A 23909-nucleotide genomic window follows, 5' to 3' on the forward strand; every position below is an offset into this window, starting at 1 on the left:
AGTAACGACTTCCTAGGAGTGAGAGTTCCTCTCTTGGCCTCCTTGAAAAGTGAATCGGCAAAATACCTAAACCTGCATGGGGAAGGCCGCCGTTCTTGAATGCCAAGACTCTTTCAAAGGGTAAGGACTCCTTTACCCAGCTTCAACTCTGAATTTTCAGCTCAGGTTTTTAGTGAAACATGTGTATATTCATATTAAGAGAGCATCTAGACACTGCTTCCCAACATTATTTGTCTGAAAATTGTCTGAGAATCCATACTGTATTTTTTGTTCACACTATATATTTTTCCTCTTGCAAAATAACGGAATCATTTTAAATGTCCCTCCTCCATATAAGCGGCCCTTTTAGAAGTTCCCTGGGCAGCTGGGAATTTCTTTTTCATAATTACCAGTGTCAGCAATGGCACTTCTGGATCTAAAAGAGAACTTTATTTATTTTTACTCATTTCTATTATTTTAATGATTTGTATGTGGAGGGGGCAGGGGGATATATGCAGCGTTACATGCAGTTATAAGCTGCCTGACATGCGTGCTAGGAATTGAGCTCAGGTTCTTGGAAAGAGCAATGTGCATTCACAACCATGGAGTCATCTCTCCAGCCCAAGACAATTTGTTTTAAAACTAATGTTGGAAGGACACAGTAGCATACTCCAGTAATTCTAGAAGGCCAAGGCAGGAAGATTGCCAATTCAAGGCCAGTCACTTCTAGGCTAGCCTGGGTTACATAGGGAGACCCTGTCTCCTAAAACTAAAAGGGAGGCCTTAGCCCCCTCCCTACCATATTCTAACCAGGTTGATCCTTCTGATTAATTCAGTTGCTGTTAGTGAAGAGAAAGGACCTAAAAAGCAGAGAAATGGCATCTATTCATGGAGGTCTAAGGGAATTTAGACATTATGTATTTAGATAAAATACTATCTTCATAAGGGCCCAGCATGCTAAAAGAGAGAATAAAGTGTCCCAGGCACAGCTCAAAAAATGTTTAATGCAGAGTACCTGATTTTAGACAATTATCAGCACTTGTTTGTCTCCTTTTATTTTGTACATCTTTAAACCCATGCACAGGAGCAAGGATCAGCACCGCCATTCTCTGTCCAGTTCCCACAGTGGCCAGCACGGGCTGGGTCTTGTTTCCATCTATACTCCTCTACCCTGGGTAATTTAAACAGATGTTACAGCAACTAAGCGCCATGGGTTTGTTATTTGTTATTGTTTATTTATTTGTTTTGTCTTTGAGAATGTTGGAGACTTCATTGGCTCTCGACAAGCTTAAACTCGGATCTGTAATGCCAGCCAATCAACAGTGAGCAAAACCACACAAGAAAGTAGCTTCCAGGTTTGTTGTCTGTTTTTTGTTTTTGTTTTTTTAAATAAAATCTCATTTATTCAATTTTACCAATAAAGACTCAGGAGCCAGATGCTGGGGTGAAAGCCTGCTATCTCAGAGAGGCAGAGGAAGTATCCAGTTGACCTTCCTCCTCAGCTGACATCCCAAAAGGAAGTTCCCCTTTTCCATACTGTCTCACACACCATTCAGACTGAATGTCCCTCCCTTCTACTTCCTGTGCATCTCTCTATTCCGTCCTCCTGACTTCCTCTTACTGTTTTTTTGGGTTGTTTGTTTGTTTGTTTGTTTCCTATGTTCACTCCCAGTCAACAAGTAGCCTGCTCCAGCTCTTGACCTATGGCTGACTTTATTTCAGCCTGTTTACAGTGAACAGAAAGGTCTTGGATTAAAGGTGTGTGCTAGGGCTGAGGCACAGCACACCTAGAAAACAACACAATCTCAAGGCTCACAGTGACAAATCCTGCAACAGCTGTCTCACAACCAAGAAGAAAGAAATGAGGACCAGGTGTAAGCAGGCTCAAAGTGTTAACGAAACTGAGAAAGGACTCTTGGAGCTAGGAGGTATTGCCAGGGAGGAAAACCACGCTGTCACCGTTCTGATGGCCCAACTGAGGCCTTAGAGTGGAAACTGGCTGGGCACTGAGGTAGTTTACGTTGAGACTGTCCACTTGTTAGTGTGTAGGAGATGCAGCCAGCATTCCCGTACTGTATCTTCGTCCCTTTTCCCCAACCAGAGAAGAGATCTTGTGTAATTCCTCCAGTGAGAAGTGAGTATGTGTGCTATGTCAGTAGCTCTTGATCACCATGGACCCACCCATTCTGCCTCTTGTCTCAATATTGACATTTAAAAGCCAAAAGAGGACCAACAAACGAGCAAAACTTATCAATCCCAGTTGAGAGGAGGCAGATCTGGAGAGTTTAGAGTTCCAGGCCAGCCTGGATTACATAGAGACTTACCTGCTTACTATCAAGTTTGAGCCCAAGCTCACCCACCACTTCCTGGTCTGTTTCCCTGCTGTGGGTCATACCTAGGAAGCTACACATTGAGTGTCACCTCTCTGGGCTGGGCTCAGAAGAAAGCTGTGAAAACACCTCACAGGGAAACATGGCTCCGAGGCTGCTCAGCCAGGTGAAACCAAACCCTTGTGTGGCCACCTTGTTCCCAAAGATGATTTCAGACCCGTTTTGCTTTGCCATCAGCATGGAGAGCTGCCCTGGTTAAACACCTTCAACCCATCCCCCCTCCCACCCAGCCCTACCACCCCACAATGCAAAATTCCCAGCTGTAGCGACTAATACCGAGTAATTCACTTCAGAGGAACACGTACAAATAAAGGTTGCTTCTTCAGAGCTGTGGCTCCGTGTCTGCAAGCAACTTTCAAATAGCTGGGGGTTTGCGGTGGTGGTTTTGTTTATGCTGAAGGGCAATTTGGAAGTGGGAGAGCAATAAAACACACAAGGCATGTTGGGGAGAAAACAAGAGGAGAGAATTATTCCAATGCTAATGAAAGACACACATGTATACACATGATGCACACGTGATAAAGCTCACTGAACTGTATGCCATGTATGAGCTGTAAAACCATGCTAGGAAGTTTGGTAGGTAGAGCAGGTTGAGACCTGGAGACTCGGTGGGCACTCACCTGAGGCTTAAGGCGACTCCCCGTTCCCTACCGGACTCCTGACTTGGAACGAGTGTGCAGTGCTTCTCACGGAAAAGAAACATGTCCTATGGTCACGTAGGCTCAAGACAGAGTTCTCCATGCTAATGAGGTACCTAGAGGCTCTGAGGGCTTAGCCAATAAGTTTCCCCTTCCCAGACATTCCTCCCTGCAAAAGGTATTTCATCTCAGGCCCACCCTGAAAAGTAGGGTATGGTTTTACAAATCTATTTTCCACCATGACAATAAACTGTTTAGAACCATGAGCTGTCTCTTTTCTTCAAGATCTACTATGGGGAGCCATGAAGAAGGCCTTTGCCTACAGAGCCACAGCCTAATCTCCCATAGAAGGCTACTCTGAGCCTACATCAGCCAAGATAAGGGATAATTTGAGATGGGAAAAACCGGCGCTCCCCCACCCCACCCCCAACTCTGTTCTCTGCTTTTCTGTAACTCCCAGCCGTGACTGGATGTCCAAGGGTCTGAGAATCCTACAGCCCTGACCTCGTCACAGGGCTGGGGATCCCCACCCTGCCAGCCAGCTCCTATATTTCAAACTGTGCTTCCCTACAACTTGGCATGGAACTCCCCACATTCCACCTCCCCAAGTGACCACGCCCAGAGGCTGAGTGGACTCAGGCCTACAACTCTACAGCTATGCACACATGCATTGCAAACATGATTAAGCTCCCTAAACTATGTGTAATACACACACAAATACACACTTGCACAGATAACACTAAAGCTTGGTGAACCGGTCTCTTCTTTTTCTTCCTTCTTTCTTCTTGCCAAGCAGAAACAGAAGGACAAGCAAGAGCCAGAGGCTCAAGTCTTTCATTAAAAAGGTGGCCAGACTGGGGAGCATTTAGGCTTGAAAACAAATCCTGAACCCTGGCCCAAGAGCAAGTTTTACTCGGATTGGATCAGTGGCTTCACAACTTGCAGATTTCAGGGACTGAAATTTCAGGGACCCTTTGGAGACAGACAGAGGGCTGATCCTGCTTGGCTCTGCCAAGGAAAGACATGTTTGCATCCTGTCATCTAACAGTCCACTGAAGTTGCCATCCAAGAAGAAAGTGCACTCGAGTGACTACATTTTGCTTGTTAAATTACCTTTGCTTTTCCAGGAATGCCTTTTTACAGACAAGCAGACTTACAGAGGTAGCCGGCGGCGTGAACATTGAGGCAGGCAGTTTCCTGGGATAGTCCAATTCTCCAGGTGGTGGGGGGCTCCTTAGTCACCTTTCCTGCCCCTATGTGTGTGTGGCTTCCTTTATCTGATGGCAGTGGCATTGGGGATCTAAGCAGGAAATGGCTATCGGGGAGGAACAACTGTCTTCACTTCTGTGTCACTACTCATCAGGAAGAGAAGAAGGATCGCTCCTAGATACAGTCGCTGTATGCCTACATGTCTAAATGAGCCCAGTGGAGACCATGACAATCCATCCTTATCTGTACTACACAAGGTCGGGCATGGGAGAAGGAACCAAGAACCCATATGGCTTCCCAGGAAGTGGTGTCTGCTTCTTGGGTCTGAAGCTCTGTAGTTAGAAGCTGGAGGTCCCAGGGCTGCTAAGTTTTTCTCACAATCTAAGAAATAAATGCCTGAGGAGTTATAGCCAGGTCTAAAGCAGAATTCTGTATCACCAGGGAGCCTGAAGAGACAGGCCAAGTGACAGTATTGCTTGCCTGTCCTCCATTCCTTTCTCGCACACACCCAATATATCTTAACAAGTATTCATTGTCACTAAGTGCCTTCTTGAGTCAGTCACAAAGGCCGAGGTACACCACAGAGCTGACCTTTCACCTTTGCCCCTTATAGGAAAGTCCTGCAACTCCAGTTGAGAATTGCTAAGCGTGGTTTAAAATGAAGTTTTTATCACCTCAAAGAACTGTGCCAGCCTACAGGTGATGTTAAACCCTCTTGTCAGCCCACTGTGACCCACTGGTGACATGGACTATAATGGAAATTATACAAAAGATAAATTATAACTGTAAGCAAAGTCCAAAGAAATAGATTTTAAAACCTTAAAAATTCTCAGCAATGCTTCCAACTAAGGAAAGAAGCAGACTGAGCGGGCGATGTTGAACAGAACAAGGAGGCAGAAGCCCTGCCCACCACAGCACAGGCCAGAAAGGCCTCGTCTATGAGAAATGCCATTCCCTTCCTCAAAACATCAAGGCATGGAGCCAATGGACCTTCCATTGGTTCTGTGTCCGTGGACACACCCTCAAGAAGAGACCGGAAGAGATATGTGCACTCTACAGTCACTGTGGCCTTCCTCAAAAGAACTAAATGGAAAAAAAAAAAAAATCCCATGCGTCTAGCATCAGACAAGTGAACACACTCAACAGTGTGTCCAGACATTCATCCAGTCTTAAAAGGAGGGAAATTCTGACACATTGTGTATCATGCAGGGGTCCTTAAGACAATGAGCTAAATTAAATAGTCAGACACAGAGCAAGTATGTCCAATGGCACTTGTGTAGTCGAGCTGGAAAGTGGAATGGTTTCCAGGGGCAGTGAGGGCTGAGGGGTTATTGAACAAATGTAGGATTTCCATTTGAGAGGACGGAACGCTTCTGGAGGTCAATGGTGGAGACAGGGATGTGACTATGGGACTCTACTTTAAACTGCTAAACTGTACGGTTTAAATGAACAGGCGTGGTGGTGTGCGCCTCTCATCTTTGAGACTGAAGCAGGGGATCACACATTTGAGAGTAGTCTGAGCTATGTTAGGGGACTGCCTGAGGGAGGGAGGGAGGGAGGGAGGGAGGGAAGGAGGGAGGAAGAGAGGGGAGATTGAGATGATTTTAATCTCAGCTACTCAGAAGGTTGAAGCTGCAGGAACACAAATTCAAGGTTAGACATAGCAAAACCCTGTCCCAAAATCAAGCGAGGCCAAGAAAAATCAAAGTCCGGGAAGGTTAGTCAGGATAAAGCCCTTGTCCAGTGTGTACCCGACTCCTAGGTTTCATCCTCAGGACCTTTAAAAAATGGAAATGGAGCTGGGCATGGCGGTGAACACATTTAATCCCAGCATTTGAGAGGCAGAAACAGGCAGATTTCTGTGCGTTCAAGGACAGCCTGGTCTACAAAAGCAAGTTCCAGGACAGCCAGAGCTATACAGAGAAACCCTGTCTTAGGGTTTCTATTCCTGCACAAACATCATAACCAAGAGACAAATTGGGGAGGAAAGGGTTTATTCTGCTTACACTTCCACATTGCTGTTCATCACCCAGGAAGTCAGGACTGGAACTCAACCAGGTCAGGAAGCAGGAGCTGATGCAGAGGTCATGGAGGGATGTTACTTACTGGCTTGCTTCCCCTGGTTTGCTCAGCCTGCTCTCTTATAGAATCCAAGACTACCAGCCCAGAGATGGTCCCACCCACAAGGGGCCCTCACCCTTTGATCACTAATTGAGAAAATGCTCCACAGCTGGATCTCATGGAAGCATTTCCCCAACTGAAGCTCCTTTCTCTGTGATAACTCCAGCCTATGTCAAGTTGACACACAAAACCAGCCAGTACAATTGACCCCTTGTCAACTTGACACACAAACACGTCAACCCTTACTTTCTTATCCATCCCCAAGATGTAAATGACTAAAAGTCCAACAGTCTTGCATATTAAAAGTTCAGTCCCTTTAAAATAACAACTATCTTTTAAACTTCAAAGTTTTAAAAATAAAACCTGCTACTGCCAGACAACATCTCAGCTGCTGTCCCCAGCTATGGAGCAGGCTAGGGAGAGAGAAACGTTTCTCTAAAGGACCCTGGGCAGAGACCTGGATGTACACACTTGCCAGACAGAAAGCAGCCCTGGATGACAAGCTCAACCCTTTTGCTTCATTGTGAATAGCTCCACAATGAGCGCACAGTTGGAAGGAATCAGCTCGTGCTCAGGGTTTGGGGGTGGGTGGGCTCGCTCTCAGAGCAGCAGGCACCTGTGTACCCCGTCCATGCCATTTGCTAGACTGGAAGGCTGTCGGCAGGGAAGGACACCACTCGCTCTCTGAGGAGCTTGAGAGCTTGGTCCAAGAGTAGAGAAACGGGCTTGAGCCAGCAGAGAGCATCTGGCCTGGTAGAAATGTAACACAATGATCAATAACCCTGCTGGGTTATGGACAGGAAGCTTGTATACTTCGGGCCCAGGTACTGTGGGAGGCGCTTTCTAAACCTGGCCGCTGCTCTCAGAAGCTTTGATTGACAGAGTCGTGCCCATTCTGAGCAGAGGAGTTGCATTAACGGAGCGTTGTGTCAGCTTTTCCACAGTCGTATGGCACAGATAGCCCACCAGTTAGGTTTCCTGCCTCTCAGCCAAGGGAGGCATTTTTCAGCCCTCTCGACTCTCCTAACACAAGTGTCACCCACCAAACATCCAAAAAATCCTAGGGCCCGGCACGGCTCTGGCTTTCCGTTCAAGCTGGCAGACAATTGGGGACGTGAAATGGAGACCTTCCCAAAAGTGGGAAGGATGGCAGCCAAGAGGGACAGATGTGGCTTCCCCGGTCAGCGTCCTCTGCTGGAGGGAAGGAGACACCAGACACCCCTGACGCGTGGTGGGGGAGGCTCACCCCTGGGGCTCTGCCATCTGGACACTGGCTGACTAGGGTGGCAAGCAGCAGACATCACACCTGCTCAGGGCAGCCTGCTCGGGAACATGATGGCACGGATTGAGGCTGTAAGTACCCCATGACCTGATGTCTCCTTTCAGTGAATCTGCGGCAGTGTAAAATGCCCAGACCCATTCAAAACAGCCAGAAAACGAACTACTTCTCCCCACAGGCGGGGCTGCCAAGGAGCTTATCAGCAAAGGGGAAAGAGCAGAACTCTGAGCCCGAGAAACACAACAGCAGCAAAACAAAAAGACAGACAGAAACAGACAGAAAGGATAGAGAGAGAGAGAGAGAGAGAGAGAGAGAGAGAGAGAGAGAGAGAGAGAATTAGTTTACCCACAGAAGTAAGATACTAATTTCTGTAAACTCAACTGGAAGTCACCAAAGAGGAGAAGACACCAAGCCAGGAAAGGTGGCCAGTCCTTGGAGACATGGCACGTGGACCATGCTGGACCAGCTGTCCAGAATGACTGGATTGCTGTTGACGGGCCCAAGCCTCCAGGGAGCTGGGTTTTTTGGATGCTGTTGCCATGGGCTGACCACAGTTGTTTATATCTGTTCCTTGGAGTACTGAAACAGTGCCCAGTGCCGTGCTCCAAGCCCCATGCTTTGGAAACCTAGCTGGTCCCCTCAGACACCAGGCCAGCTCTTAGAAGAGTCTTTTCAGGATAGGTCTTCAGACGGCACACTATGGACACTGTGTAGAGTCTGGAAGCGGTATCAAAGGGACTGTTTCCAGTGCCAGCATCTGCCACCTGTCTATAGCTTCAGTTCCTTTGGATACAGTGATGTGCACAGGCACAGACACCTCCCCCACTTGTTGATATGAGCCCTAACTGATAACCAGTGAGTAAATTCTAAGATTCCAAGACATAACTCTTCTATTGTTGCCTATTTTTTCTTCTTCTTTGTTTTTTTGAGACAGGGTTTCTCTGTGTAGCCCTGGCTGCCCTGGAACTTGCTTTGTAAACCAGGCTGGCCTTGAACTCACAGAGATTTTCCTGTCTTTGCCTACTGTGTGCTGGGATTTAAGACGTGTGTCACCACTGCTGTATTGTCTATTATTGGTAACAAATGCAGACTTCGATTTCTCCTCTCCCCTTCTATCCTCTCTCCTTCCATCCCTTCCCTCTTTCCATCCCCTTTCCCCCTGTGTTGCTGGAGATTGAACCCAGGGCCAGACTCACACATCAGGGAAATGCTCTCCTACTAAGCTACACCCCTGCCTCTCCACCCTTCATCTGGAGGCCGTGTGCTACATTTTTGGATATTCCTGTAGGTAGGAGGCTGCTCCTCTTGACTGACCATCACTTAGTACCACACTGCTCTGTGCCCTCAGTCCTGCAGTGTGCTTGACCCTAACATCTGCTCTCCTCTAAGCGATGCGACTGAATATTCCAGTAAGGTTTTGAGTACAGCCTTGACCTGTCACCAAAACATCAGTTCTACAGGAAATCATTCACCGAATCCTGAGACTCTCACTGTCACCTGAGAAAGGAAAGCCCTTATTAGCAGAAGCTGACAAGTTCCAGGATCCATAAGAAAACACCTCAATAGTGGCAGCTGAGGCTGTCTGTAACAAGATGGAATAAGCCCTCAAAAATTAAACTGTGTTTTTAAAATCACCAAAGGACATCACCGACCACATTCTTCACTGAAGGCTGCACACAGTACTTTCCTACCCACCACACTTACTCCGTCCCAGGAAAGCAAACAGAGGGCACCCAGCATGGTGGAATGAGACCAAGGGGATCCACATGTGTAAGAGCATCCTTCCCTACACACAGAGCAGTCATAAAGCTTCAGAGGGGTCACCAATGTTGGCACCCAGGAAGATAACAGAAATGGCTTGAATATTATGTAAACTGGAGGAGGGACCTGGGTACAGAAGAATACAGCATGAAAGAGGACAAGAAGCTAGGCTTGGGGTGTAGTTCAGTGGTAGAGTAGCTACTTAGCAAGCTCCAGGTCCTGGATCCAACCCCTTAGGGGTAGGGATGTGAGAGAATGAAGTGCATAAAAAAATTGCTATGACTGTGTTGCTCTCATATGAGAGCTGAAGAAAGACCAGCACTCAGTGAAGAGGAGCTTAAATATGAAATATTGAAATGGGAAGGCAGAAAAACTAAAGGATAGATATGAAACTTCGCTACAGAGTGGACAGTGGCTTGCCAGGAGACCAGCTCTGAGAACTTTCGCTGGCTGCTTTCCTTGTCTCTGTGACTGAATTTCTGATGGGAGCAGCTTATGGAAGCAGAGGTTCCATCCTTAGATTGAAAAGATACCGTTCTGCATAGGCAGGGAAGTCATGGTGGAACACTCGGAGCTTCAGGGCTCAGCTGTGGGAGCCTGAGGCTACTTGCTCATGTCTTTGTGGATCAGGAACAGAGAGGTCCTTGGGATGAAACAGAGGAAAAGCCAGAACGTGTTAAGACCCGTTCCTATGGAACTATGACTAACCAACTAGGCTTGGGTCCTGAAGGTTCCACAACCTCCCCTCCTCGCCCCTCCCCCCCAGGAACTCATGCTGGAGTTCATGTGTTCAAACATGTGAGCCCAAGAATTTTAGCTTACATCTTAAGCTAAAATTCAGTATCTGGTAAGAGAGAAAGCACAAGGCAGCCACAGCAAATATGTGAAGGAGACAAATGGAAGGACTAAGTTGACAGGAGATTGAAAAGGTCTGGCATCTTACTTTTGGGGCATCTGCACAGTTCTTCTCCTCTAGAATGGCATTCTACCCCCTAAACCAGCGGTTCTCAACCTTCCTGATGCTGCGACCCTTTAATACAGTTCCTCATGCTGTGATGACCCCCCCAACCATAACATTATTTTTGTTGCAACTTCCTACTGTTATGAACTGTAATGTCAACATCAGTGTTTTCTAATGGTTTTAGACAACCCCTGCGAAAGCATCATAAGAACCCCAAAGGGGCTGTGACTCACAAGTTGAGAACCACTGCCCTGAATGAGCCTTGCAGAAAATGTGTGTCATGAAGTCTTGCTTCTTTGGTATCTTAATTAGGTTTCTATGAACAAAACCAGCTTAAGAAGGACAGGGTTATATCACTTTATACTTCCAGGTGACCACCCATCACAAAGGGAAATCAGGGCTGGAACTCAAGGTAGGAGCTGATGCAGAGTTCATAAAGGAGTGCTGCTTACTAACTTGCTCCCTGTAGCTTGCTCGACCTGTTTTGTTATAGCACCCAGGGCAGCACTACTCACAATGGTCTGGGTCCTTCCACACTGATCACTGATCAAAAAATATGCGCTATGGGCCAATCTGGTGGGTCATTTTCTTGATAAAGTTTCCTTTTCCCAAATTACTTTAGCTTGTGTCAAGTTCACATAAAATTAGCCAGCCAGCACACTTGGCAACAGCTAAGCAGGTGAAACCGTGGTATAGATGGCCAATGGATCCTCTTAAGACATATGAAGTTCATATGTTAAGAACCTTCATGGCTTCTGCCAGTCTATGGTTCTCAGTGACCTTACAGGACACCTACATTTGAGCTCTGTGGGTGGACATCTTCTGCTATAACGCATGGAGGTACAGAGAATGTTGGCTTCACAGAGAAAATCCAGCCATGCAGAGGTGGCCAGAGCAGAGGGACCATCTGGCTACCAGGCAGAGCAGCTAGCTACTTTAGCTCCAGACAGTAGTGCAACATCTGGTTCCAGCCTTGTGAGAGATGACTCTTCCACTGATGTCCCATGAGACCCTCCTGACCTTTATGTCACCCTCTTCTTCACTCCACTGAGCTTATTCTTGTATGAAATTCCAATTCTATTTACTCATCAAGAACCCTTGAGGTCAAATGAAGAAGCCTAGACATTTTTTTTCATGATGTGTGGAGACACTGCCTAACCAGTGAGGCAGAAGTTCTTCAACCACACTTACAGAACTCAGTGATCGACACCTGGTATGTAATGACCACTCCAGTAAATCATCAGATGGGTTTTGGCTTATTTTCTGTTGAGAATCCAGCTAGGTTTTCTATACTACTCATAAACCTCAAATCTTCCTGCCCCAACCTTTCAAGTGGCTACAGGCATGGGTATCACCACTTTTACCTAGTAAGTGGTTCTTGAATTAAAAATTCAATCTTAGACTTAAGTCATTTGTGAGATACCACTCTGTAGCCCCATAAGAGAATAAAGAATCCTGAGAGAGAGAGAGAGAAAAAAACTTGTTATCTCTCACAATTCTTCCAGAAACAACTGATCTATTATGTAGTACATTTTTCATCTACATAGTATGCTTTTCAGATTATATGTATATATAATATAATAGTGCTTAAATGGTACCAAAAGTCACTTTTAATGTACTCTCCTTATAACATATGAGGATTAGAGATAGACATAATACACTCCCAAGTACCTTAATAACAAATATGCAAACACACGATGAAAAATACTGGTGTGGACATCTATATATTTCCTTTCAAGTAGCACAACGTTTCTCAACTCTTCCTATTGTCTTGTATTTGGACACTGTTAAGAGGAAGAGAGTAAGGACACAGATGAACTAGAGTATTAGCACATTAAAACACTGTGGCAAGGATACATCATTAAAAATTGACATCTTTGACCAGATAATAAGTGGCCCAGTAATGCCACTACAGTCTGGCATCCACCCCTAAATTGGTGTTGATATTAGACCCCTCATGTGATGGTTTGAAAGTATGGGAGTTATGGGAGATGATTAGGTCTTGAGGATTGAGCCCTCATGAACACTAGAGTGCCCTACAGAAGGGGCTCTGTAGAAACACAGAAAAGGAAAAAGATTGTAACTAGGATACTGGTTAGTGCTCATAAGACATGGTTGTTGATGCTTTGACTTTGGGTTGCTAAGGACCACAAGTAGTAACTTCCTGTCGATCATTAGCAACCCAGGTTACAGTTCTCATCTCTACAACACTCATTCTGTATGGTTTCTCCCCCTACTGATAACAGAGCTAGACAATGGGTCCATGGCCCTAGAGGCCCAGGCTGCCATGAGCTTCAGCATGTCCTCTTTTGTAGGACAGCTAAATTATCTCTTATGTAAAATTCTTTGGACTCACTGGGTTTCAGATATTGAATTTTTCAGAGTTTGGAATATCTGTCTAGACTTTAAAATCTATAATGGTCTAGAACCCCAAACTTTTTAGATGTCATACCAACATGTTTTAGATTTGGGAGTGTTTGATTTGGATTGGATTGGATTAGATTTAGCCTTTTGTTTGTTTGTTTGTATGGTTGATTTTTTAGACAGAGGCTCCAGTAGATCAAGTTCATCTTGGAATCACCAAGTTGTGGAGGGGGAACTTGAATTACTATTGTTAGAGGAGTGGGCACAATTCTTGGACTGGGGAATCATATCCAGGACTTCATGAGTGATAAGCAAGCAATTAACCAATTGAACCACATCTCCAGGTTCAATTTCAGAGCATCTTTTATTTTCAATTTTCAGGTTAAGGATGATCAACTTAATATGAATTGCAAAGTTTCCTTTTTGTTGACATGTTGGATTCCTGTTGCAAGTAATACCAAGAGTCTGCCCCGGGACCTGCATGAGGCAGAGCATCATCAAACAGTTCATCTTCTTCAGGAGACAGTTCCACAGGAAGACAAAAAGCAGTAAGTAGAGGATAGTCTATAAACTGCTTTCACTGTAATTCTCTCTTGCCCCAGGGCAGGGGGCAGCCCGACCATGCAGAGTCTGAGAAGTTTCTTTGAAGCCCAGGACAGGATAGGTCCCTATGGCACGTGGTCTTAAAGTTGCACTGCATCAATTATAGAACTCTTAACAATACAGCAACCCCCTGAAAAAGTGAGACATGGGAAAATCAGCCCACACAAGATTTATAAGCTGAGCCTCTACAGGCTGTCCTGTAACCACTGCCATTTCTTGGGGTTGTGGCTGCTTTGGCATCCATCTTTGCTCTTGACTCTTGGTGGCCAGCATCAAAGTCTCTTGGCTGGTGGCAGGCAGTGCTTCCTGTCTCCCAAAATAACCAGAGGTCAGAGGTCATAGTTACCACCACCCAACAACGCTCGCCTGCTGCTGGAGCCACTGAGCAGACGGAAGCAGTGGAGGAATTGAAGACTGGCCGTGTGATTTTTGTTTTGTTTTGATTTGTTTTAATAGAGTAAGGTCCCTTACAGAGAGAGAGAGTGACCAGACAGAATTGTATTCTATATTCCTGAAGAGAGAGAAAGAGAAAGCAACTTAGCAGTCATTTAGTTATGATTTAATATTAACAAGCTCCAAACTTTCAAACCCCCTTCAACAGAGCCTTTCACCTTCCAAGTGACTTCAGCTGCTTCAACACAACCCCCTCTATGTCTGGGGCATCAATTTGATTTACAGAGCATTTCAAAATATTTATATATTTTTTAGGGTTTCCATCACAGCCTCAGCCAGTAACCTGCTGTGTTTGAAAATGTCTGGGCAGTAATTGTCATTGTTTGCAACAGCTATTTTGGAGTCTGGAGAGTACTGTGGCATTTTGTAGAATCTAGGAATGCAATTACCAACGTTGTATACACGATCCAAGTGGCTTTCTGGCTTCAGAAGCTCCACCCCAGGGGAGAAGGGACAACAGCAAAACGTTTGTTTAATTTTTCTCTTGTAGTCGGTCAGTGATAGGTGGATTATATTAAGGCCAATTTGGCAGGAAGATTATTAGGGTAACAATTCCTTATAAGTACAAAACAATGTTGAATTAAACAAGGAAGAAAAATATGACCAGGGTGAAAAGCTCTTCTGACCCAGGGTCATATCTAAGTGTCTGGGGAAGAAATCAGATACCATAGGGACGTCTGGGTCCTGGAGTGAGTCATCCTTCATGATGCAAGGGATTGTTTTGTACCAGTTAAAAGAAAGAGCTACAGTGCCACTTAAAAATGACCTGTTAACAGTTAGGGGCTTTGTGTTTGAAGGGGGGGGGGGGAGACAAACCCCTATTGAGTAGGCCATTTTGGACCGTGTAGGTCAGTGCGCAGGTTCCCACTTGTCGTAGGGGATTGAGGTGTCTTAGATCTTATCAAGTTTTGAGGGGATAGGGTTACTCCCAAATGATTTCTTCTCTTCAGTTTTATTTATGTAATTTTTTTCCCCTTTTAGATGTTATCTGCAGACTGCAATGCTAGCTAGCACCCTTTCCTAGTGAGAAACAGAGTCTGGAAACAGAATCTCTTGACTTCCAGGTGGGCAAATGATTTGAGTAACTCCGAAGCTCGAAATAAGGATTTGTTAAGAAAGATCTTAAAACTTAAAACCATAACCTGCCCATGGTTGGGTATACCTTAGAGGTAAAACACGATTTCAGCAAACAGGAGCCCCTAGAGTCCACCCCAATCAATAAAAGGAAAGAAAAGGGCTGGAGAGATGGGTCAGGGGCTAAAAGCACTGGTTGCTCACCCTGAGTTCAATTCCCAGCAACCACACGGTGGCCCGCAACCATCTGTAATAGGATCTGGTGCCCTCTTCTGGTGTGTCTGAAGACAGTAACAGGGCACTCATACATAAAATAAATAAAAATAAAATCTTTAAAGGAAGAAAGGGAGATCACTAGTTTGCGAGTAACCGCTCCCGCCCCCCCAAGGCTTTGTATGTCTTCATTCCCGTGCCTGTGGGGTGTTGGGAATCTAACGCCCAGGAAAACAGAGCCCTCTGAGCTTTAGCACTGTATGGGTAACTTGCTCCCAGCCACATCTGTCCTTTGATGTGAAGTTTTGTTTTACAGCTGGCTTTTAGACAGCCAAGAGGTCTCAGGTCAACTACAATGAAGCGCCCTAGCTAGGGTCCTCGGTAGGTTATTGAGGTCCATGACTTCCGGGCCAAAGAAACCCGACCCTGGCATTCCTGGGCTCCTGCGTGGCTGGGACCTTTTTCTAGTTTATTTCTCCGACCAGCTTCTTCACCCCTGCATGGAATCACACTCAGGACAGACGCCTCCACCCCACCCTATCCCTTCCACCCCCATGAAACCCCCCGTTTGTCCTGAAGCTCCGCTGCAAGGGGCCCGCCAGGCTCCCCCAGACATCTATGACAACAGCAGACGCCGCGCCAGGAGCACACACGAGCTGTCTCCAAGCCGGATCCTTGCCAGCGACTCGGTGGGGGGAAGAGCTGCCTGGAGAAGGCTAATCATTCCCAGTCAGGCTGGCTGCAGCCCACTGCGGCTGCGCGGAGGCAGCTGTGGGCCCATTGTTCACGCAAGCAGTGGCCCAGGGCTTAGGGAGGACTCCAGGCCCAGACTCGGTGCTCAGAAGTGGTCAGAATTATGGAATTTAAACTGTCCACCACTTAAAGGAGTGGCCTCATGTCCAGTATCTTGATAAATCACCCAGAAAGCTGCAGCGGGAAGCGATGATCTTCAGGGAGGATCTTGATGGTTTTTTCTTTTCAGATTATGCACATGACCAAGATAAAATACCTTTCAGAGTCTCATTTACATAAATTACATGGCTCTGAAATGCCAATTTCGTATCCCGACAGGTCTGTCTTTCAGCCAAGGGAGCTTTTACATGTGAGTTTCACTAGGTAACTCCACCCTCTTTCATCTATACTTAGTTACACTGGTTTGTCTTTTATTACTGTAAGCATGGCTTTGGAGTCCAGGAAATGAAAGCATTGGTATTTTGGTTCATTTATTCATTCACTTTAAAAGGAGACCAATACTTTTGTGATGTAAAGATGTTTCCGGGGCAGCAATGGCAGCTTTTGCCGGAAGAGCGGATTTAACAATAAATTCATTATTCTTGCAGAATTTTTCTGGTGCCAGGAAAGCAACGTGAGTGGAGCCTCACAGGCTGGGATGGGGGTGGGAGGCTCCGAGCCCATGGGAATTCAACCAGCAGAAAGGACTTCAGACCCTCCTGGGTTCACTGCAATCAAGCGAAAATAACTCCCACCACAAAATAGCAAGTTAACTGCTTCTCAAGTGTAGATAGCCGGAGATTGGAAAAGGGATGAGTTCACAGTTGGTATCCCGTCTAAACTGCACCCCCACAGTTCCTGGCAACAACCAGGTAGGCTTGGTCCACTATAAAGGGGGCTGCTTGGTGACTAATTTAACCCTCAAGTTCTGTCTCCTCCATTTGCGGTCACGTGGTGGAGGTGAAAGTCCCAACTTATCTCGCCTCCTTCTGGCGGTCAGTTCCACCAGAAAGTGTCCCAGAACTGCCAATCACCAGCACCTTATTAGCATACGAAAGACTTTATCTCGGCAAAGGTTGGGAGGAATTTAGGAGTAAGCCCAAGTCACAGTGATAAATACAAAGACAACAGACTCAAAATACAAACAGGACAGTAGAAACACCAAAGAGAATTTTAGGTAGATACTTGTAAGTTGTACCTTAAAGTAAGTACAGGTGGAGCTTGTAAGGCTTGATATCATACACAAAAATTGTAATGGAGTTTGAGATGAGAACTGGGTCCAGGATGATAATTATGTAGTTTGGATCATTGAACATGGGGGGGGGGGGGTGTCCCTCGATTCAAGGAACACCTGGAATATTCGATTATTTTAATAAGAGTCTCTGAGCTACCCTGGTTTCTACCTTTTTAATTTCAAGACCCTGTAGTTCTTCAGTGGACCACAGATGCATATAAATAACTTTAGTCAAAGTAATACCCAAATCATGGGATGTGGTGTTGAGACAATCCTGTCTCTCATAAGTGAAAGCTTCTGACTTGTGGGTGTTATGACCAGTAGAGTTTATGCCAAAGTCCGTGGCTGCAAACTTTTTGCCATGTAGTAGGTCCCTGGTTTACTGCAATGTTACGGATTTCCATGCTATCAGAGTGAATATTTCCATAGGTGATAGTTTGGTCAGGTAGAGCTCTGCAGAAATGAAATACAAAGTTAAACCTGAGAAGGCTAGGCTGACTCCATGACAGGCTTCAGATTGGCAGTTCAGGAGACGAGGCCTACATCCTTGTTTCCAAGAACTGGGCAAGTCCAGGCAAGTCCAGGCCTCAGAAGCTGCCCTGCCACCTGGTCTGAGGCACGGACAATTGGGTCAACAGTAGTTTCCAGACCTCTCCAGCAACAGTTTCTAGCCCCCACACCCAGGTAATGGTTCTGGAATGTCCCTAGAGATGAAGCAAGATAATGTGCTTCCCCTAATGTGCTTTAAGTCTGGCCTGCGAGTTCACTTGCTTATCTCTCTATCTTGGTAATGTGAGACCCTAACATGCTGAACTTCTGCAGAATAAAACACTCTTTGTGTTTACACACTATTTGAGACCAGGGTATCATTCTTCAGGGAATCGTGAACTCCTACCACTCAGACCATGTATTTATCTCAGAGTGAATCATCAGCCCTTCCACAGTGGAAGGCACTCAGAGTAGTCAAGCAAGTGACTCACAGGTCAGCTTGAGGGATGAGAACGTATCCAAGTCTGTTGCTGGCAGGTTGGATATGCAGCAGTATAGAGACCCTGAGTATTTATCTATTGTCATGTCAATTCATGGACTTCACCTCTGCTCCTGAGGGCACTTTGCTCATTGTCACTGTGGTAAGCGATGACAAATGTTGGGTGCTACATCTCTTCTTTACACTTCCATCTATGTGCTCTAACTGGTTTTCTTGTTGTTGTGACAAAAATACCTGGAAAAAAAAAGCAATTTAAGGGAGAAAACACGTGTTCTGGCTTACAGTTTGAAGGGATACCTTCCATCATTGTAGAGAAGGCATGGTGGCAGGTGCAAGAGACCAGCTGGTGACATTGTGCCTACAGGCAGGAAGAAGGGAGCAAAGAATGCTGGTACATAGCTAGGTTTCTCCTTTTTATGCAATCCAGGGCCCAAGCCCAAGGAATGGTAAAGTCCACCATTGGGGTGTGTCTTTGCATTTCAATTAAACTAATCTAGATCATCCCTTGTAGACACACCCAGAAGATTGTCTCATTAGTAATTCTAAATCATCTCAGGTAGACAATAAAGTTAACAGCCCCAGGCCCAAAATCCATTGTCCCTTAATCTTAATCTTCCTTCTCTTGGGCTCCTGACAAGCCAGCTATACCACACACTACTTCCAATGAATTAGATTACATTCTATCTTGTGGCCACTTCTCTGACCACACACACCAGTCCAAGTCTTGCCTGTGCCTTTTCTTCTCAGCCAGTTCTCACAACCACTCTAAAGCATGTAGTAGTATAACGCATCCTTTTTTTTTTCTCTCACATACCAAGCTGATTAATTGGTGAATCAAGCTTGATTTATTTTTTTCCTCCTCCAGGAACTAGTTGTAAGGGTTGTAAACCCAGAATGAGATGAAGAAGGGAAAGAGGGGAGATGATGTAACAATGGTGGGTGACGCACAGGGTTGAGCCCCCTGTTTATCCAGATGGCTTGTGTCCTCTTGTCCTGCTGTTGTACCATTGTGGGTGGATTCCTACAAGGTCCTCTGACTCACTAAACTGAAATCTCATGTAGGATGAGCAATTTTTGGTGAATAATTTCACATATGAGTAGTTTTAGACAGCTGGTATTCCATGCTCAGACACTCAATCAGGGCTCAAATATGTCTTCGTTTTCTCAACAGAGGTTAAATGTTCCACTGTGGCTAAGACAGTCTTGATTCATAATCCTGGGGATCTGAACTTGATTGTGTAGGTCTTGTCGTATGCATCATTTTCTACCACTGCTTTTCTGGGGTGAAATCCATAGGTTCTGGAAGGTGATATGATCCAAGCTCCAGCATGGCTAGCACTATAACCTTTTCTGCTTAGACCCCACACTACATAAGTAAACTTGCATCCATAGACTAAGGCTGGGAAATATGGCTCAGTTGGTGCACTGCTTGGTTAGTGTGCATGAAGCTCTGAGTTAAATTCCCAGCTCCACATAAAACCAATCAGGCCTAGTGATGCATAGCAGTTAATCCCAGAACTCAGGATGTAGAGGTGGGAGGGTCATCGAAGGGTACATGGCAAGTTCAGGATCAACCTGATGCATGAAACCCCTGACCAAACCAAATACAACAAGCAAGGTCTCTATGCTCAAGCTCCATCCAGTGTGGAATCAGAGCCTTCTCCTGGCTGCCTGCAGAAGACAATCTCCATTTTACTTCCTTCAGATCAAGATGCAGAACTCTTGGCTCCTCCAGCACCATGTCTGCCTGCACACTGCCATGCTTCCCACTATGGTGATAATAGAGTTAACCTCTGAAAGTGTAAACCAGCCCCAATTAAATGTTTTTCTTCACAAGAGTTGCCTTGGTCATGATATCTCTTCACAGCAATAAGACTCGAACTAAGGCAATATATATGTATATACATGTATACATATATGTATATAACATTTTATATGTTGGGAGACTTATAAACAATAAAAACTATGTTTTTATAGTTATGCAGGCTGAGAAGTCAAGGTTACAGTACTAGTAGATTTGATGTCTGGTGAGGCCCCACATAGATGTTGCTTTCTTGGTAAGTCCTTCTATGACAGAGGGACAAACAAGTTTTCTCATGCTTCTCTGGTCATTAATTTCATCAGGAGGGATTTGTCTCATGACATATTACCTCTCAAAAGCCCTATACCTTAATGCTACAAGTTTGAGATTTAGGTTTCAATCTATAAGCTCTGGAGGCACACAAACACTCAGGCCATAGCAATAAATGAGGTGTGGACCAAGGTCCAAGTAATGGGCCTACAAGCTCCATAGTCATTTTCTCTGTCTCTGAGTGTGTAATTTTAGGAAAGATATACTTGGTGGTTGGTACAACCTTATATTAGTATGTGGAGTAAGGGTTATCATTATAAGGAAGGCAAAAAGAAATCCCTGAAGTTGTCCCATAAATAGCGAGTCGAAATCAATTGTGAATCCCAAGAAGATGAGAGAAATGTGCTTTTCTCAAGGTTATAACTACACTTGATTCTCCAGTCTGGCTTAGTCCAAAGCCAGTGGAACCCTGGAAGACACAGTAAGTTAGTACAGACTCAACCAAGCCACAATTCTAATTGACATTTGAGGTGGCAGATGTGGAGATGAACATGGTCTCCATACATGACTCGCCACCGATGATCTGGCAAATGCATTATTTTCTACCTTTATCATAAAAGAGGATCAGAATAGTTTTTACTCCCAGAGAATAAATGATCCACTCATGTGGTTTTTAATTACCTTTTGTCACAACATATTCTAAAGACATCTGGACACTGTCCCCAGCATCATATTAGTCTACCATATCACTAATTTCATAATTATCCATACACTAGAACTAGCCATATATTTGTGCTCTGGTGTATGGATGATAAACCCATCATGATTTAGGAGACGACATTGGTAACTTTTAAGGACTGAGTGGTGAGGGTCCAAGGAATGATTGCACCTTGCATCATGAAGAAGGAGGTAAAATGCCTGGTGGGCCTGTTCTGTTAATGAAATCAGTATATTCCACACCTTAGAACAGTGACTCACTTCTTCCAACAAGGTCACAGCCCCTAATAGTGCCACTCCCCATGGGCCAAGCATTCAAACACATAAGTCTATGGAAGCTGTAAATACCCTAATACCAGCATATTTTTAAAAATATTTTTATGATTTAAAACAAGGTTTAAATTTAAATGTTTCAATCACATTATTCTCCTTCCCCAAGTCCTTCTAGAGTCTCTCTCTCTCACTCTCTACCCACCCAACTTTAAGTTCTTTCACAAAAAAAAAATCCAAAAAAACCAAAGCCAAACCAACCAACCAACCAACCAACCAAAAAAAAAAAAAAACCAATACAGTAAGCCCCTCCCAACCCAAGAAAACAAAATATCACCCATAAAGAAAACCAAAACCAAAACCACAAAACAAAACAAACCACCAAACTGTAACCAAATAAAAGCACACACAAAAACTGTGGAGTCCGCTACATGTTGGTCAACTTCTATACATGAAGACTACCTTGAAGTGTTTGATTTATCCAGCGTCACTCCATTGGAGAAAACTTTTACCTCTCCCAGCAGGTATAAATGACAGTCCATTTGCTCAGCTTTACCTTAGTGGCTAGAATTTCATTTATTCATTTATTCTCTCTTTCTTTCTTTTTTCCTTTCTTTCTTTCTTTCTTTCTTTCTTTCTTTCTTTCTTTCTTTCTTTCTTTCTTTCTTTCTTTCTATCTTCCTTCCTTCCTTCCTTCCTTCCTTCCTTCCTTCCTTTCTTTCTTTCTTTCTTTCTTTCTTCCTTTCTTTCTTTCTTCCTTTCACTTGTTTTTAATGTAACAATATAAAATATAACAAGATAAAGCAAAAACAATTGCATCGAAATTGGACAAGACAAACCAACAGAAGGAAAAGAGCCCAAGAGAAGGCACAAGAATCAGAGACTCACTTGCTTGCACACTCAGAAATCCCATAAAAACACTAAACTGGACATCTTAATATATGCACAGAGACCTGGTTTAGACCAGTGTATGCCGATTCAATCTCTGTGAGTTTCCTGGAGCTTTGCTTGTGTTGATTTAGAGGGTCTTCTTTTCTTAATGTCTTCTATCCTCTGATACCGTCGACACCCCCTAAAGCATATACATATATGAAGTACACACATCTAAATGAAATCACCAAATAGTAGGGAGACAGAGTCCCATCTGGCTATCTCTTGTCACTAGATGAAACTTCCAGTACCAAGATTGGGTTATATCTAACACTTGAATATTCTTACAGTAATGAGGACCATAGGACTATTATGAGACTCAGACCTTGAATCTAACAATTCTCAACTTTGTGGGTATTCCCCTTTCCTAGTGTAAAGCGACTAAATGTCTACAGGCACTTACAGAATCATCACTATGCACATTCAGTGAGGTATTACAGAGTCCTGCTTGCCTTTATTTTAAAGATTCCAGACCTAAGATCTCGCTCATATCTGGAAACTGAGTGAGGCCATAATCTTTTGCAGGGGTTATTTTCTTTTAGGCTCCTGATCATACTGGGCTGGTTATGATAGTCCAGGTATCAGTAGAGTTTTCTTCTTGCTTAATATCTCTCTATTTTGTCCAATTTTTATAAATGATTTTATATGTCAGCTAGGTGGGGCACAGCCCCACCAAATATGGTCCATCAAATATGGTTGTTTCTATGAAGATATATAGGGTGAGTTTAACATTGAAATCAGAGGACCGTAATAAAGACATTTTCCCTCCAGAATGTGGGTAAGCCTCATCCAATGGAAGGGCTAAAAAGAGGCAAGGCTGTTTCTCTCCAAAACAAGAAGGCATTCTGCCAGCAGATGGGCTACATACTCAGATCTTCACCTGTCAGCCTCCTCCAGATTTCGGAGCAAGGAGAAATACTTTTGTTCTCTACATATATCTTTTAGGTTCTGCTTCTCACGGCCTCCCTAATTCCACCCTGCATCCATTCTATTGGCTACCTCCGTAACCCTTTGAGAGGTTGTCCCCGGGCCACCAATCAAGGTTATCACTCATTACAATAATTACACCCACTTTCATTATGTGGCTCCTGAGTTACATGCTACTGTCTCAGCAGTGTTCTCTGGGGAGTATAGCAACCTCACTGTTGTCAGTGAATCCAGTGCTTTTCTGGTCTCTTTTACCCTCAGGCTTGGCCAGTGAGCAGCCATTGTGGAATGATTTAATGAGAGGGTACCCTTCTTAATGGCGTATTCCTCTTAGCTTTCATAAATATTTATGTTAGCTGTTTGGGGCTGCTCAAACAGCCATCAGCTAGGTGGCTTATAAACAGACATTTATGTTTTTACAGGTCTGGATTTCCAAGGTCCAGACAGGCGAGTTCTGTTTGGTAAGAGACAGTTAATTCTTAGATGGCAATGTTTTCACTGCGTCTTCTCATGGAGAAAGATCTGAACAAACTCCCCATCTTAGTCAGTGTTCTATTGCTGTGAAGAGGCACCACAACCACAGCAACTCTTTTAAAGGACAACATTTAATTGGTGCTGCCTTACAGGTTCAGAGAGAGGTTCAGTCCATTGTTATCACGGTGGGAAACATGGCAGCATCCACCCAGGCATGGTGCTGGAGAAGGAGCTGAGAGTTCTACATCTGGATTGGCAGGCAGCAGGAAGAGAGACACCAGACCTGGCTAGAGCATTTGAAACCTCAAAGCCCACCCCTAGTGACATACTTCCTCCAACAAGGACATACCTACTTCAACAAGTCCACACCTCTTAATAGTACTATTCCCCATAAGCCGGGGCGGGGGGGGGGCATTTTCATTTAAACCACCACACTTCCTCAGGATTCTTTGAAAGGGTACTGCTCCCACAGTTAAAGGCTCAACTTTTATGACTTAATCACCTTCTAAAGGCCCTATCCC

This window comes from Mus musculus, chromosome 13, assembly GCF_000001635.26.
Source record: "Mus musculus strain C57BL/6J chromosome 13, GRCm38.p6 C57BL/6J".
Classification (NCBI taxonomy): Eukaryota; Metazoa; Chordata; class Mammalia; order Rodentia; family Muridae; genus Mus; species Mus musculus.